The 12,643-nt window shown below is 45.7% G+C and overlaps 9 non-coding genes across 9 annotated transcripts; 5 read left to right on the forward strand and 4 right to left on the reverse strand.

The window, feature by feature from the left end:
* The first annotated feature begins 113 nt into the window (after window positions 1-113).
* LOC135001837 (U1 spliceosomal RNA) lies at window positions 114-277 on the forward strand. Its single transcript, XR_010203163.1, has one exon. It is a non-coding gene; the product is annotated as a U1 spliceosomal RNA (small nuclear RNA).
* Window positions 278-945: 668 nt separating this feature from the next.
* Window positions 946-1,109, forward strand: LOC135001812 (U1 spliceosomal RNA). Its single transcript, XR_010203141.1, has one exon. It is a non-coding gene; the product is annotated as a U1 spliceosomal RNA (small nuclear RNA).
* Window positions 1,110-1,261: 152 nt separating this feature from the next.
* Window positions 1,262-1,424, forward strand: LOC135001763 (U1 spliceosomal RNA). The gene has a single exon (XR_010203095.1). It is a non-coding gene; the product is annotated as a U1 spliceosomal RNA (small nuclear RNA).
* A 671-nt stretch (window positions 1,425-2,095) lies between these two features.
* On the forward strand, window positions 2,096-2,259 carry LOC135001752 (U1 spliceosomal RNA). Its single transcript, XR_010203086.1, has one exon. It is a non-coding gene; the product is annotated as a U1 spliceosomal RNA (small nuclear RNA).
* Window positions 2,260-8,887: 6,628 nt separating this feature from the next.
* LOC135001785 (U5 spliceosomal RNA) lies at window positions 8,888-9,003 on the reverse strand. Its single transcript, XR_010203115.1, has one exon. It is a non-coding gene; the product is annotated as a U5 spliceosomal RNA (small nuclear RNA).
* Window positions 9,004-9,278: 275 nt separating this feature from the next.
* LOC135001769 (U5 spliceosomal RNA) lies at window positions 9,279-9,394 on the reverse strand. Its single transcript, XR_010203100.1, has one exon. It is a non-coding gene; the product is annotated as a U5 spliceosomal RNA (small nuclear RNA).
* A 286-nt stretch (window positions 9,395-9,680) lies between these two features.
* Window positions 9,681-9,796, reverse strand: LOC135001783 (U5 spliceosomal RNA). Its single transcript, XR_010203113.1, has one exon. It is a non-coding gene; the product is annotated as a U5 spliceosomal RNA (small nuclear RNA).
* Window positions 9,797-10,066: 270 nt separating this feature from the next.
* Window positions 10,067-10,182, reverse strand: LOC135001773 (U5 spliceosomal RNA). The gene has a single exon (XR_010203104.1). It is a non-coding gene; the product is annotated as a U5 spliceosomal RNA (small nuclear RNA).
* A 144-nt stretch (window positions 10,183-10,326) lies between these two features.
* On the forward strand, window positions 10,327-10,489 carry LOC135001770 (U1 spliceosomal RNA). Its single transcript, XR_010203101.1, has one exon. It is a non-coding gene; the product is annotated as a U1 spliceosomal RNA (small nuclear RNA).
* The last annotated feature ends 2,154 nt before the right edge of the window (window positions 10,490-12,643 follow it).

Below are 12,643 nucleotides of genomic sequence, written 5' to 3' on the forward strand. Positions count from 1 at the left end.
TTCCTCTAGCCTTGTTCTTTTTTTGAGAGTTTCCTTGTGCTGCCTCAGTTGGATTTCCTTCACTTGACAGGGGGGTGCCCGAGCAGCGACCCTCCCCAGCTCTAGCCCAACTCCTACTTACCTGCCAGGTGAGATACTATGATCAGGAAGGTGCTTCTCCCAGGGCAAGGCTCACCCATTGCACTCTGGGTGTGCTGCTCCTACGATTTCCCCAAATGTGGGACACTTGACTACATAATTTGTGTTTCCTCTGGTCGGCTACTCGTATAATTCAGATCTCTTTGTCTCAGGTCTCTCTCCAGCCTAGTTTGCTGTCTGTTTCCACTTCTCTTTTCTTGAGCCCCTGCCCTTGCCCTTGTGCACTCTCCTGACTTCTCCTGTCTGCTTACTTTGTGCCTTCCAACGCACAATGCAAACTACAGGTAGTGCTGCAGGGCCAACACCCTTTTACTTGCCTTACAGAGCAGCTCTGGAGCTGTTACAGTGCCCAGCTGCTGCAAGAAATCAGCTTGAATGCTTCAGGGGCTGGGGCATAGCCAACATGAGCCCCACACCGACGGAGGGTGGAGGTGTTTAATGCGAACTAAGGGTCATCCAAGCGCCGCAAAAGGCCGCCATGCCCTGCATACCCCTTTTCTCTTTTCATATGCAGATGAGGGTTCCAGCCAACTTTGGCCCACTGCTTGGATGACATCACCGTATGCAAATCCGTCTTCTGCAGACCTTTTCCCAGGAATGCTTGTACTAGTTGTTGCATTTGGTTTGTTGTTTGGGGGTGCTTCAGTATTAGGCAGCCTTCTGCTCTCCCATGTTCATCTGAAAATATGTGTTCTCCCTGCAGTTGTTGTCCCCAGATGAGAGTTCCCTTGTGCTGCCTCAGTTGAATCTCCTTTACTTGACAGAGATGTGCCTGAGCAGCGGCCCTCCCCAGCCCTATCCCAAATCATACTTATTTTGCATAGGAGATACCATTGTCATGAAGATTGTTCTCCCAGGGTGAGGTTCATTCATTGCATTCTGGGTATGCTGACCCCTGTCATTTCCCCAAATGTGGGAAACTCGACTGCATTATTTGTGGTAGTGGGGGACTGTGTTTGTGCTTTCCTCTGGTCAGCTCTGGTAAAAGTCAGATTTCTTTGTCTCAGATCTTCCTCTAGCCTTGTTCTTTTTTCGAGAGTTTCCTTGTGCTGCCTCAGTTGGATCTCCTTCACTTGACAGGGGGGTGCCCGAACAGCGACCCTCCCCAGCTCTAGCCCAACTCCTACTTACCTGCCAGGTGAGATACTATGATCAGGAAGGTGCTTCTCCCAGGGCAAGGCTCACCCAATGCACTCTGGGTGTGCTGCTCCTACGATTTCCCCAAATGTGGGACACTTGATTACATAATTTGTGTTTCCTCTGGTCGGCTCTCGTATAATTCAGATCTCTTTGTCTCAGGTCTCTCTCCAGCCTAGTTTGCTGTCTGTTTCCACTTCTCTTTTCTTGAGCCGCTCCCTTCTATGCCCTTGTGCACTATCCTGACTTCTCCCGTCTGCTTACTTTGTGCCTTCCAACGCACAATGCAAACTACAGGTAGTGCTGCAGGGCCCACACCCTTTTACTTGCTTTACAGAGCAGCTCTGGAGCTGTTACAGTGCCCAGCTGCTGCAAGAAATCAGCTTGAATGCTTCAGGGGCTGGGGCATAGCCAACATGAGCCCCACACCGAAGGAAGGTGGAGGTGTTTAATGCAAACTAGGGGTCATCCAAGCGCCGCAAAAGGCCGCCATGCCCTGCACACCTCTTTTTTATTTTCATATGCAGACGAGGGTTGAAGCCAACTTTGACCCACTGCTTGGATGACATCACCATATGCAAATCCATCTGCTGCAGGCCTTCCCCCAGGAATGCTTGCACTAGTAGTTGCATTTGGTTTGTTGTTTGGGGGTGCTTCAGTGTTAGGCAGCCTTCTGCCCTCCCATGTTCATCTGAAAATATGTGTTCTCCCTGCAGTTGTTGTCCCCAGATGAGAGTTCCCTTGTGTTGCCTCAGTTGAATCTCCTTTACTTGACAGAGATGTGCCTGAGCAGCGGCCCTCCCCAGCCCTATCCCAAATCATACTTATTTTGCATAGGAGATACCATGGTCATGAAGATTGTTCTCCCAGGGTGAGGTTCATTCATTGCACTCTGGGTATGCTGACCCCTGTGATTTCCCCAAATGTGGGAAACTCGACTGCATTATTTGTGGTAGTGGGGGACTGCGTTTGTGCTTTCCTCTGGTCAGCTCTGGTAAAAGTCAGATTTCTTTGTCTCAGATCTTCCTCTAGCCTTGTTCTTCTTTCGAGAGTTCCCTTGTGCTGCCTCAGTTGGATCTCCTTCACTTGACAGGGGGTGCCCGAGCAGCAATCCTCCACAGCTCTAGCCCAACTCCTACTTACCTGCCAGGTGAGATACTATGATGTTCACTGTTAGGGCAATCAGGATGTGGAATTCCCTGCCAGGGAAGGTGGTAATGGCGGACTCTGTAATTGGATTTAAAAAAGGAATGGATACATTTCTGAATGAAAAAGCTATCCAAGGTTATAATACTTAAAATATCAACATGGTTAATCCGGGGGTAACATGAGTTATAGTAGCTAACTAGTCATAAAACATTATTCAGCAAGTATGTAGAATCATCACAACTTAAAACAGGTTGAACACGATGGGCAATTTGCCTCTATTCAACCTCAAAAACTATGTTACTATATGTTACTATATTACTATGTTACTGTAGTATACAGAACACCACAATGTAATGAGCAGTGATAGTGAGCACTGATGAGGATACTAGAACTGACACTGAGCAGCAAGATGCAGCACTGGACTATTAGTAATGTACTGTAGTATGCTGAGCACCACAATGCAGCACAAGACAATGAGCAGTGATACTGAGCACTGATGAGGATACTACTGAGAACTGACACTGAGCAGGAGAGACACACTACTAGTATTACTGAGCAGCAATAAGTAACCACTGATACTGAGCACTGATATTGAGATTTCCACTGAGAGAACATAGCCACGTCCTCTCCGCTCTCTCTTCAATGCTCGAGTAAAAATGGCGGCAACGCGCAGCTCTTTATATGGAATCCGAATCTCGAGAGAATCCGACAGCGGGATGATGACATTTTCCCTTGTTCAGGTTTTCCGAGTCAGGCGGGAACAACCGAGCCTGCCTCGGACCAGTGTAAACCACGTGGAGTTCGTGGGGAATTCGGTTCTCGGAGAACCGAACCCGCTCCTCTCTACCTTATACCCATCAATTTTTTTATTTTCAATCTAAGCCCCTGCAGTTTTCTGTAAGCATCTGCTTCGCTATGATGATCAACAAGTCACAAGGGCAAACACTCAGGGCTTGAGGCGTAGATCTTAGGACCAGCTGCTACAAGCATGGCAGAGGTGTCACTATCACTGGTGACACCCAGAGAGGTGGCGAAGGAGATTGTAATGCAGTGCGCGCAGATAAGCAGCGCAATGGTAAAAAGGAGGCATGGTTTCATAGGTAGGGGCGTGGCCTGGTGGCCTGAATCTACATTTTGTTGCTCCGGGTGTCCCGGGGGTTGGGGGCTGCACCCGGGGACTAGTATGTGTGCGGTGCTGGCTCCTGCACAGTGACAGGGCATGGCCACCCAGCATGACACCTCCATTCTTGACCATGCTGTAATTGCAGTCGCACTGCAGTTCAGCGTGATCATAATAAATGGTGTAGCCTCCTGCTGGTGCAGACTGTATGTGCGCGCAGGAAGCCGCCACCATTTTTGTGATCACAGCGGCTGAATGTGATGTCATACAGCCGCTGTGACCACGCCCCCTGTGTCTCCTCCGTTGCAGACCCCATTTTGAAGCCTTGCCCCCGCACCGCTCCATCCCTGACTTGGAAATGGAGTGTTGCTGACCCCCCTCTCCCCCCCCTCGCCCCGATTGACAGGCAGAGGCGATCGCATTCTCTGCGGGGTGCCGCAGAAAATGCAGGCACATGCGTATGCTGTTAGCAATTTTTGCAGTTGGATCGCTTATTGTGATTGCATTCCAACCTGAATCAGGCCCTATTACCTATCACAATGCGCTGCGGGCAGTACAAAATTGGGTTAATATAGGAGTAAAACTCCCAGACCTGTGCTCCTTAACTGTACCTGGTGGCTAGTGGAGCGGCTGCCCAGTAATCAGTGTCCACGCCAGTGCGCACACGGTCCACCCCCTACGGCCACGCTCCCCTTCATCAGCGGCCTCGTGATCCGGAAGGGCGGTGTGTGTGTGACTGACCTTAGGAAGAAACTGGAGCCTCCGCTGCAGTGACCCAGCAACCAGGGCACGGGAGTATACAGCGCCGCTGGGAGTGATGAAGCTGCAGTAAAGATGTCTATTAGACCTAGCCTGCTGCAGCCCTTGTAGATTCTCATAAAACAAGTTCTTCTTTTCTTGTCAAAATTAATAGCTAAGAATAGGCTGCCTGAGGCAGGCCCCTGTTAAGTGGCCTGCTACTGAAGGCACCAACTACAAACTGAGCTCCCTGTTCATGGAAGCGGGGTTATAGAGGAGGATGCGCTGAGCATCTTGGGAACAGTCAAAAGCTTTGAGCCGGTTGGTGCCTCAGATCAAGATCCTACTCTACACCCCAATGTGAATCCTTGTGGAGTCCAGTGTACCCCACAGAAGAAATTAATGTGTCACACCCATTGGCAGCAACCTTAGAATAGCTGCTGACGGGCACAATTGAGAAAGGAAAGGGGGGGGGGGACATTTGAATCCAGCACATAGATGCAATTCAAATATGTAATTTGTACCTTCCTATTTTAAAATATAATGGATGAACCTCACCCTGTGAGAACAATCTTCATGATCAAGAGATCTCATATGCAAAATAAGTATGAGTTGGGATAGGGCTGGGGAGGGTGGCTGCTCGGGCAGCCCCTCCCCCGTCAAGTTAAGGAGATTCAACTGAGGACGCACAAGGGAACTCTCGTCTGGGGACAACAACTGCAGGGAGACCACATCTGTTCAGATGAACATGGGAGGGTGGAAGGCTGCCTAATATTGAAGCACCATCAAATATCAAACCATATGCAACAACTAGTACAAGCATTCCTGGGGGAAGGTCTGCAGAAGACGGATTTGCATACGGTGATGTCATCCAAGATGTGGGCCAAAGTTGGCTGGAACCCTCATCTGCATATGAAAAGAGAAAAGGGGCATGCAGGGCATGGCGGCCTTTTGCGGTGCTTGGATGACCCCTAGTTCGCATTAAACACCCCCACCCTCCTTTGGTGTGGGGCTCATGTTGGCCATGCCCCATCCCCTGAAGCATTCAAGCTGATTTCTTGCAGCAGCTGGGCACTGTAACAGCTCCAGAGCTGTTCTGTAAGGCAAGTAAAAGGGTGTGGGCCCTGCAGCACCACCTGTAGTTCGCATTGTGCGTTGGAAGGCACAAAGTAAGCAGACGGGAGGAGAAGTCAGGATAGTGCGCAAGGGCATCCTTTTCTCTTAGTCCGTAGAGGATGCTGGGGTCACATTAAGAACCATGGGGTATAGACGGGATCCGCAAGAGACATGGGCACTTTAAGACTTTCAAAGGGTGTGAACTGGCTCCTCCCTCTATGCCCCTCCTCCAGACTCCAGTTATAGGAACTGTGCCCAGGGAGACGGACATTTCGAGGAAAGGATTTATTGTTAAACTAAGGTGAGCATCTTACCAGCTCACACCTTAAGCATGCCGCAGAACGTGGCATTCAACAGAACACAAGCCAACGGCATGAACAATTGCAGCAAAAAGCTGACCAGAACCATAACATAACATGTGTATAACCACAAGTAATAACTGCAGACACAGTATGGACTGGGACGGGTGCCCAGCATCCTCTACGGACTAAGAGAAAAGGATTTACCGGTAGGTATTAAAATCCTATTTTCTCATACGACCTAGAGGATGCTGGGGTCACATTAAGAACCATGGGGTTATACCAAAGCTCTTGAACGGGTGGGAGAGTGCGTACGACTCTGCAGCACCGAATGACCCAACTTGAGGTTATCATCAGCCAAGGTATCAAACTTGTAAAACTTAGCAAAAGTGTTTACTAAATAGCTGCTCGGCAAAGTTGCAATGCCGAGACTCCCCGACCAGCTGCCCAGGATGAACCCACCTTTCTAGTAGAATGGGTCTTCACCTAATTCAGTAACGGCAATCCTGCCATGGAATGAGCATGCTGAATCTTACCACAGATCCAGCGCATAATGGTCTACATGGAAGCAGGACACCCAATCCTGTTGGGAGCATACAGGACAAACAGAGCCTCTGTTTTCCTAATCTGAACCGTTCTGGTGACATAAATTTTCAAAGTTCTGACCACAGCCAGAGACTTTGACTCAACGAAGGTGTCAGTGGCCAAAGGCACCATGTGGAAAGATGAACCACCTTCGGCAGAAATTGTTGACGTGTCCTCAATTCTGCTCTATCTTCATGAAAGATCAAATAAAGGCTCTTGTGATACTGCATGGTTTGTACTGTTTTCCATGTGCTCCCAGATCTTTCAAGCAAGTAGCATGGTCAAGAAAGTTCTGTTTGAAAAGAAACAACATTTACTGTCATTGTTATAGAATTTGGGAGAAAAAACAAGAAGAAATCTGCACTGTTGACGCACTGGACAGAATGAATGAATCATAAAATATAACCTTTATTAAGTATGTATTAAAATTGGATAAATATTAATATTATTATCCCAAACTGCAGTGAAACATAAAGGTTAAAATCACAGAACTAACATACATGTGCATAAGAAGAATAAAGAGATGTGAAAAAAAGGTTTAAAAAGCGTGTCCGTGTGTGATTATTTTTGAAGGCACAACCCTGGCGGGGTTGTTTATATAGATATATATGTTGCTAATAATCACTTTCTAGCGTAATGTTATTAAATAGCTGTTAGTATCTATGTCGTCAGGTACCACTGGGTCGTATCCTATATACTCCCTTCACTCAATAGGGGTTACCTCCCGGGAAGCCATCCCCATTGGCGAATTTGTGGGGGTGATTGAGTATAACCGGTAAGCTAACCTCCAATTTGTGGGGTGCTTAGGTAGATGGGGATCACTTATTTCTCTGTGTCCCCTAAGACTATATTCCTAAATTCAATACCACAGGGGGATAGCTTTCTATATCGGATAAGGAATCACTTGATAGGGAAATCTCTATGCATCATGGAAAGATCATATTTATTAATATCCAAACTAAAAAAATGATGAATAGCTTTAATTTAGCTGTTTAGATATAGTTAATTGGCGAGATATACCAACAGGTGCGGTTGCCTTAAGGAATATGGCAATTCCAATATAAATAGCAGCCCTCCTTCATATAATCAGCCAGATCTTATTAAATCTGGTCCAGATATAGCCGTTCAGATATACTTAATTGACAACATATATCAATCGGTGGGGTTGCCTTAAGGAATATAGCAATTCCAATTCTCATATAAATAGCAACCTTCCTTCATATATTCAGCCAGATCTTATTTAATCTGATCTAGGCGTAGGCAATAATGCTTTCCTTAGAGGTATAGCCACCTCAATTCTTATTAGGAAGCAAAGTGTCTGTCATAATGGTTTATCCAATTCATCTAAGAAATAATATATTCCATGTGTCAGAGATTCATTACTCTCTATTTACACTGTTAAAGAGTTAATTCTTATTATGTTACAGTGTAATGAAATTATCATATAGGGAGATGTGGCAATTCCATGTGCTATATATATAATAACCCTTAGTGGTCCAGATTCCACAATGAGGGATTTTCTTATAAACCGCTGAAACACACAGCTGTTTGACTGACTTCCAAATATATCTATCTCACTTTGTAACAGTCTTATGATAGAGAAACTGTTACATATTCGGTCACTTAGTTATCTAAAGGTAAACAGACTCAGTGTGAGGGTAATATAATATATCAAATGCGCTGTCAATAATCGTGGTAACTGGTGTAATAATGTGGTATATTGAGTATGCTAGTAAGGCATATAACTGCTCTCCAGCCTTTAAGTGTTACCAATCAATTTGTTACACTGTAAAGGATTTATGGTGTCCTGTTAGGACATGCAGCTGCTAGGCTGACTCAAAGATTTATCCATTTGTAACAATGATGTAACAGTTATATACATGTTACTGGTATTACATAGAAATAGTATGACACAGGCCAGCAGTCCCATGTGTCTAGATTCCACAATAGGAGATTTTCTTTGTCTTATAAACTGCTGGAACACACAGCTGCTAGACTGACTTCAAATATATATATTACTTTGTAACAGTCTTATAGTAAAGAGACTGTTACACACTGTCATTTAGTTATCTCAAGGTTAGCAGATTCTGTGTGAGGATAGTGTTCTGTTAGAACATGCAGCTGCTAGGCTGACTCATAGAAAATGTATCCATTTGTAACAAATGACACATACAGCATTAAATTAATATCTATAGCAGCCCATGTGACATCTCTACTCTTATCATAATTGTCTGGTTATTGCCAATCTGGACAGCAGGAGTGATATATATTCACTAGTCCCAATATCCCATCATATAAATATACCCACACTGATATACTTTCTTATCAAGAGTTATTAGTAGCTATCTGTATGCACTTTAGACATTGTATCTGCTAAGTGACATCATATCTAGTGTATTCCTTTCTTATAGCTCAGCTTCTATTCCCTATTAGTGGAGACTAACAGCTAACATCATAATCATATATTTTTGTTTTATAACATTTCACATGAGTCAAATACACGCGGACACGCCGTGCCCTACACGTGTGTTTCACTGCATCTATGGCAACTTACATTAAAGCTAACAAGAAAGCACACTCGTTCTGTCTTTAAACTGATAAAAGAAACCCCAATAATATGGGGCATGCAAAAATTGAGATAAAACTCAGTTTTGCTCCTCTCCACGGAAATCTTTAATAAAAGGCGAAATATTTGTTAGTTCTGAAGAGAAACCAGAGCATGACCAAGATTCCACCTGTCGCCTGAGTGCCATGCCAGCAGTTCTCATTGAGCTCAAAGTGAGCACCCAATTTGAAAGAAAGATAGCAGATTTCTCACCAGGCTTCCCCTAGCTATAAACATGGTTTGTACTCTTTTCCATGTGTTCCCAGATCTTTCAAGCAATTAGTATAGTCAAGAAAGTTCTGTTTGAAAAGAAACAAACATTTACTGTCATTTCTATGCAAATGAGCTTACATTAAAGCACACTCGTTCTATCTTTAAACAGATAAAATAAAACCCCAATAAGATGGGGAATGCAAAATTTGAGATAAAACTCAGTTTTGCTCCTCTCCACGGAAATCTTTAGTAAAAGGCGAAAGATTTGTTCGTTCTGAAGAGAAACCAGAGCATGACCAAGATTCCACCTGTCGCCTGAGTGCCATGCCAGCAGTCCTCATTCAGCTCAAAGTGAGCACCCAATTTGAAAGAAAGAAAGCAGATTTCTCACCAGGCTTCCCCTTGCTATAAGCATGGTTTTTACTCTTTTCCATGTGCTCCCAGATCTTTCAAGCAAGTAGCATGGTCAAGAAAGTTCTGTTTGAAAAGAAACAGACATTTACTGTCATTGTTATACAAATAAACTTACATTAAAGCCAACAAGAAAGCACACTCATTCTGTCCTTAAACTGATAAAAGAAACCCCAATAATATGGGGCATGCAAAAATTGAGATAAAACTCAGTTTTGCTCCTCTCCACGGAAATCTTTAATAAATGGCGAAAGATTTGTTCATTCTGAAGAGAAACCAGAGCATGACCAAGATTCCACCTGTCGCCTGAGTGCCATGCCAGCAGTCCTCATTCAGATCAAAGTGAGCGCCCAATTTGAAAGAAAGCAGATTTCTCACCTGGCTTCTCCTTGCTATAAGCATGGTTTGTACTGTATTCCATGTGCTCCCAGATCTTTCAAGCAAGTAGCATGGTCAAGAAAGTTCTGTTTGAAAAGAAACAAACATTTACTGTAATTTCTATGCAAATGAGCTTTCATTAAAGCACACTCATTCTATCTTTAAACCGATAAAAGAAAATCCAAAAAGATGGGGCATGCAAAAATTGAGGTAAAACTCAGTTTTGCTCCTCTCCACGGAAATCTTTAGTAAAAGGCGAAAGATTTGTTCGTTCTGAAGAGAAGCCAGAGCATGACCAAGATTTTCATCTGAAAATATGTGTTCTCCCTGCAGTTGTTGTCCCCAGATGAGAGTTCCCTTGTGCTGCCTCAGTTGAATCTCCTTTACTTGACAGAGATGTGCCTGAGCAGCGGCCCTCCCCAGCCCTATCCCAAATCATACTTATTTTGCATAGGAGATACCATGGTCATGAAGATTGTTCTCCCAGGGTGAGGTTCATTCATTGCATTCTGGGTATGCTGACCCCTGTGATTTCCCCAATGTGGGAAACTCGACTGCATTATTTGTGGTAGTGGGGGACTGTGTTTGTGCTTTCCTCTGGTCAGCTCTGGTAAAAGTCAGATTTCTTTGTCTCAGATCTTCCTCTAGCCTTGTTCTTCTTTCGAGAGTTCCCTTGTGCTGCCTCAGTTGGATCTCCTTCACTTGACAGGGGGTGCCCGAGCAGCAATCCTCCACAGCTCTAGCCCAACTCCTACTTATCTGCCAGGTGAGATACTATGATCTTCACTGTTAGGGCAATCAGGATGTGGAATTCCCTGCCAGGGAAGGTGGTAATGGCGGACTCTGTAATTGGATTTAAAAAAGGAATGGATACATTTCTGAATGAAAAAGCTATCTAAGGTTATAATACTTAAAATATCAACATGGTTAATCCGGGGGTAACATGAGTTATAGTAGCTAACTAGTCATAAAACATTATTCAGCAAGTATGTAGAATCATCACAACTTAAAACAGGTTGAACACGATGGGCAATTTGCCTCTATTCAACCTCAAAAACTATGTTACTATATGTTACTATATTACTATGTTACTGTAGTATACAGAAAACCAAAATGCAATGAACAGTGATAGTGAGCACTGATGAGGATACTAGAACTGACACTGAGCAGCAAGATGCAGCACTGGACTATTAGTAATGTACTGTAGTATGCTGAGCACCACAATGCAGCACAAGACAATGAGCAGTGATACTGAGCACTGATGAGGATACTACTGAGAACTGACACTGAGCAGGAGAGACACACTACTAGTATTACTGAGCAGCAATAAGTAACCACTGATACTGAGCACTGATATTGAGATTTCCACTGAGAGAACATAGCCACGTCCATTCCGCTCTCTCTTCAATGCACGAGTAAAAATGGCGGCAACGCGCAGCTCTTTATATGGAATCCGAATCTCGCGAGAATCCGACAGCGGGATGATGACATTTTCCCTTGTTCAGGTTTTGCGAGTCAGGCGGGAACAACCGAGCCTGCCTCGGACCAGTGTAAACAACGTGGAGTTCGTGGGGAATTCGGTTCTCGGAGAACCGAACCCGCTCCTCTCTACCTTATACCAATCAATTTTTTTATTTTCAATCTAAGCCCCTGCAGTTTTCTGTAAGCATCTGCTTCGCTATGATGATCAACAAGTCACAAGGGCAAACACTCAGGGCTTGAGGCGTAGATCTTAGGACCAGCTGCTACAAGCATGGCAGAGGTGTCACTATCACTGGTGACACCCAGAGAGGTGGCGAGGGAGATTGTAATGCAGTGCGCGCAGATAAGCAGCGCAATGGTAAAAAGGAGGCATGGTTTCATAGGTAGGGGCGTGGCCTGGTGGCCTGAATCTACATTTTGTTGCTCCGGGTGTCCCGGGGGTTGGGGGCTGCACCCGGGGACTAGTGTGTGAGCGGTGCTGGCTCCTGCACAGTGAAAGGGCATGGCCACCCAGCATGACGCCTCCCTTCTTGACCATGCTGTAATTGCAGTCGCACTGCAGTTCAGCGTGATCATAAAAAATGGTGTAGCCTCCTGCTGGTGCAGACTGTATGTGCGCGCAGGAAGCCGCCACCATTTTTGTGATCACAGCGGCTGAATGTGATGTCATACAGCCGCTGTGACCACGCCCCCTGTGTCTACTCCGTTGCAGACCCCATTTTGAAGCCTTGCCCCCGCACCGCTCCATCCCTGACTTGGAAATGGAGTGTTGCTGACCCACCTATCCCCCCCCGCCCCGATTGACAGGCAGAGGCGATCGCATTCTCTGCGGGGTGCCGCAGAAAATGCAGGCACATGCGTATGCTCTTAGCAATTTTTGCAGTTGGATCGCTTATTGTGATTGCAATCCAACCTGAATCAGGCCCTATTACCTATCACAATGCGCTGCGGGCAGTACAAAATTGGGTTAATATAGGAGAAAAACCCCCAGACCTGTGCTCCTTAACTGTACCTGGTGGCTAGTGGAGCGGCTGCCCAGTAATCAGTGTCCACGCCAGTGCGCACACGGTCCACCCCCTACGGCCACGCTCCCCTTCATCAGCGGCCTCGTGATCCGGAAGGGTGGTGTGTGTGTGACTGACCTTAGGATGAAACCGGACCCTCCGCTGCAGTGACCCAGCAACCAGGGCACGGGTGTATACAGCGCCGCTGGGAGTGATGAAGCTGCAGTAAAGATGTCTATTAGACCTAGCCTGCTGCAGCCCTTGTAGA

Source organism: Pseudophryne corroboree, unplaced genomic scaffold (assembly GCF_028390025.1).
Source record: "Pseudophryne corroboree isolate aPseCor3 unplaced genomic scaffold, aPseCor3.hap2 scaffold_1677, whole genome shotgun sequence".
In the NCBI taxonomy this organism is placed as follows: Eukaryota; Metazoa; Chordata; class Amphibia; order Anura; family Myobatrachidae; genus Pseudophryne; species Pseudophryne corroboree.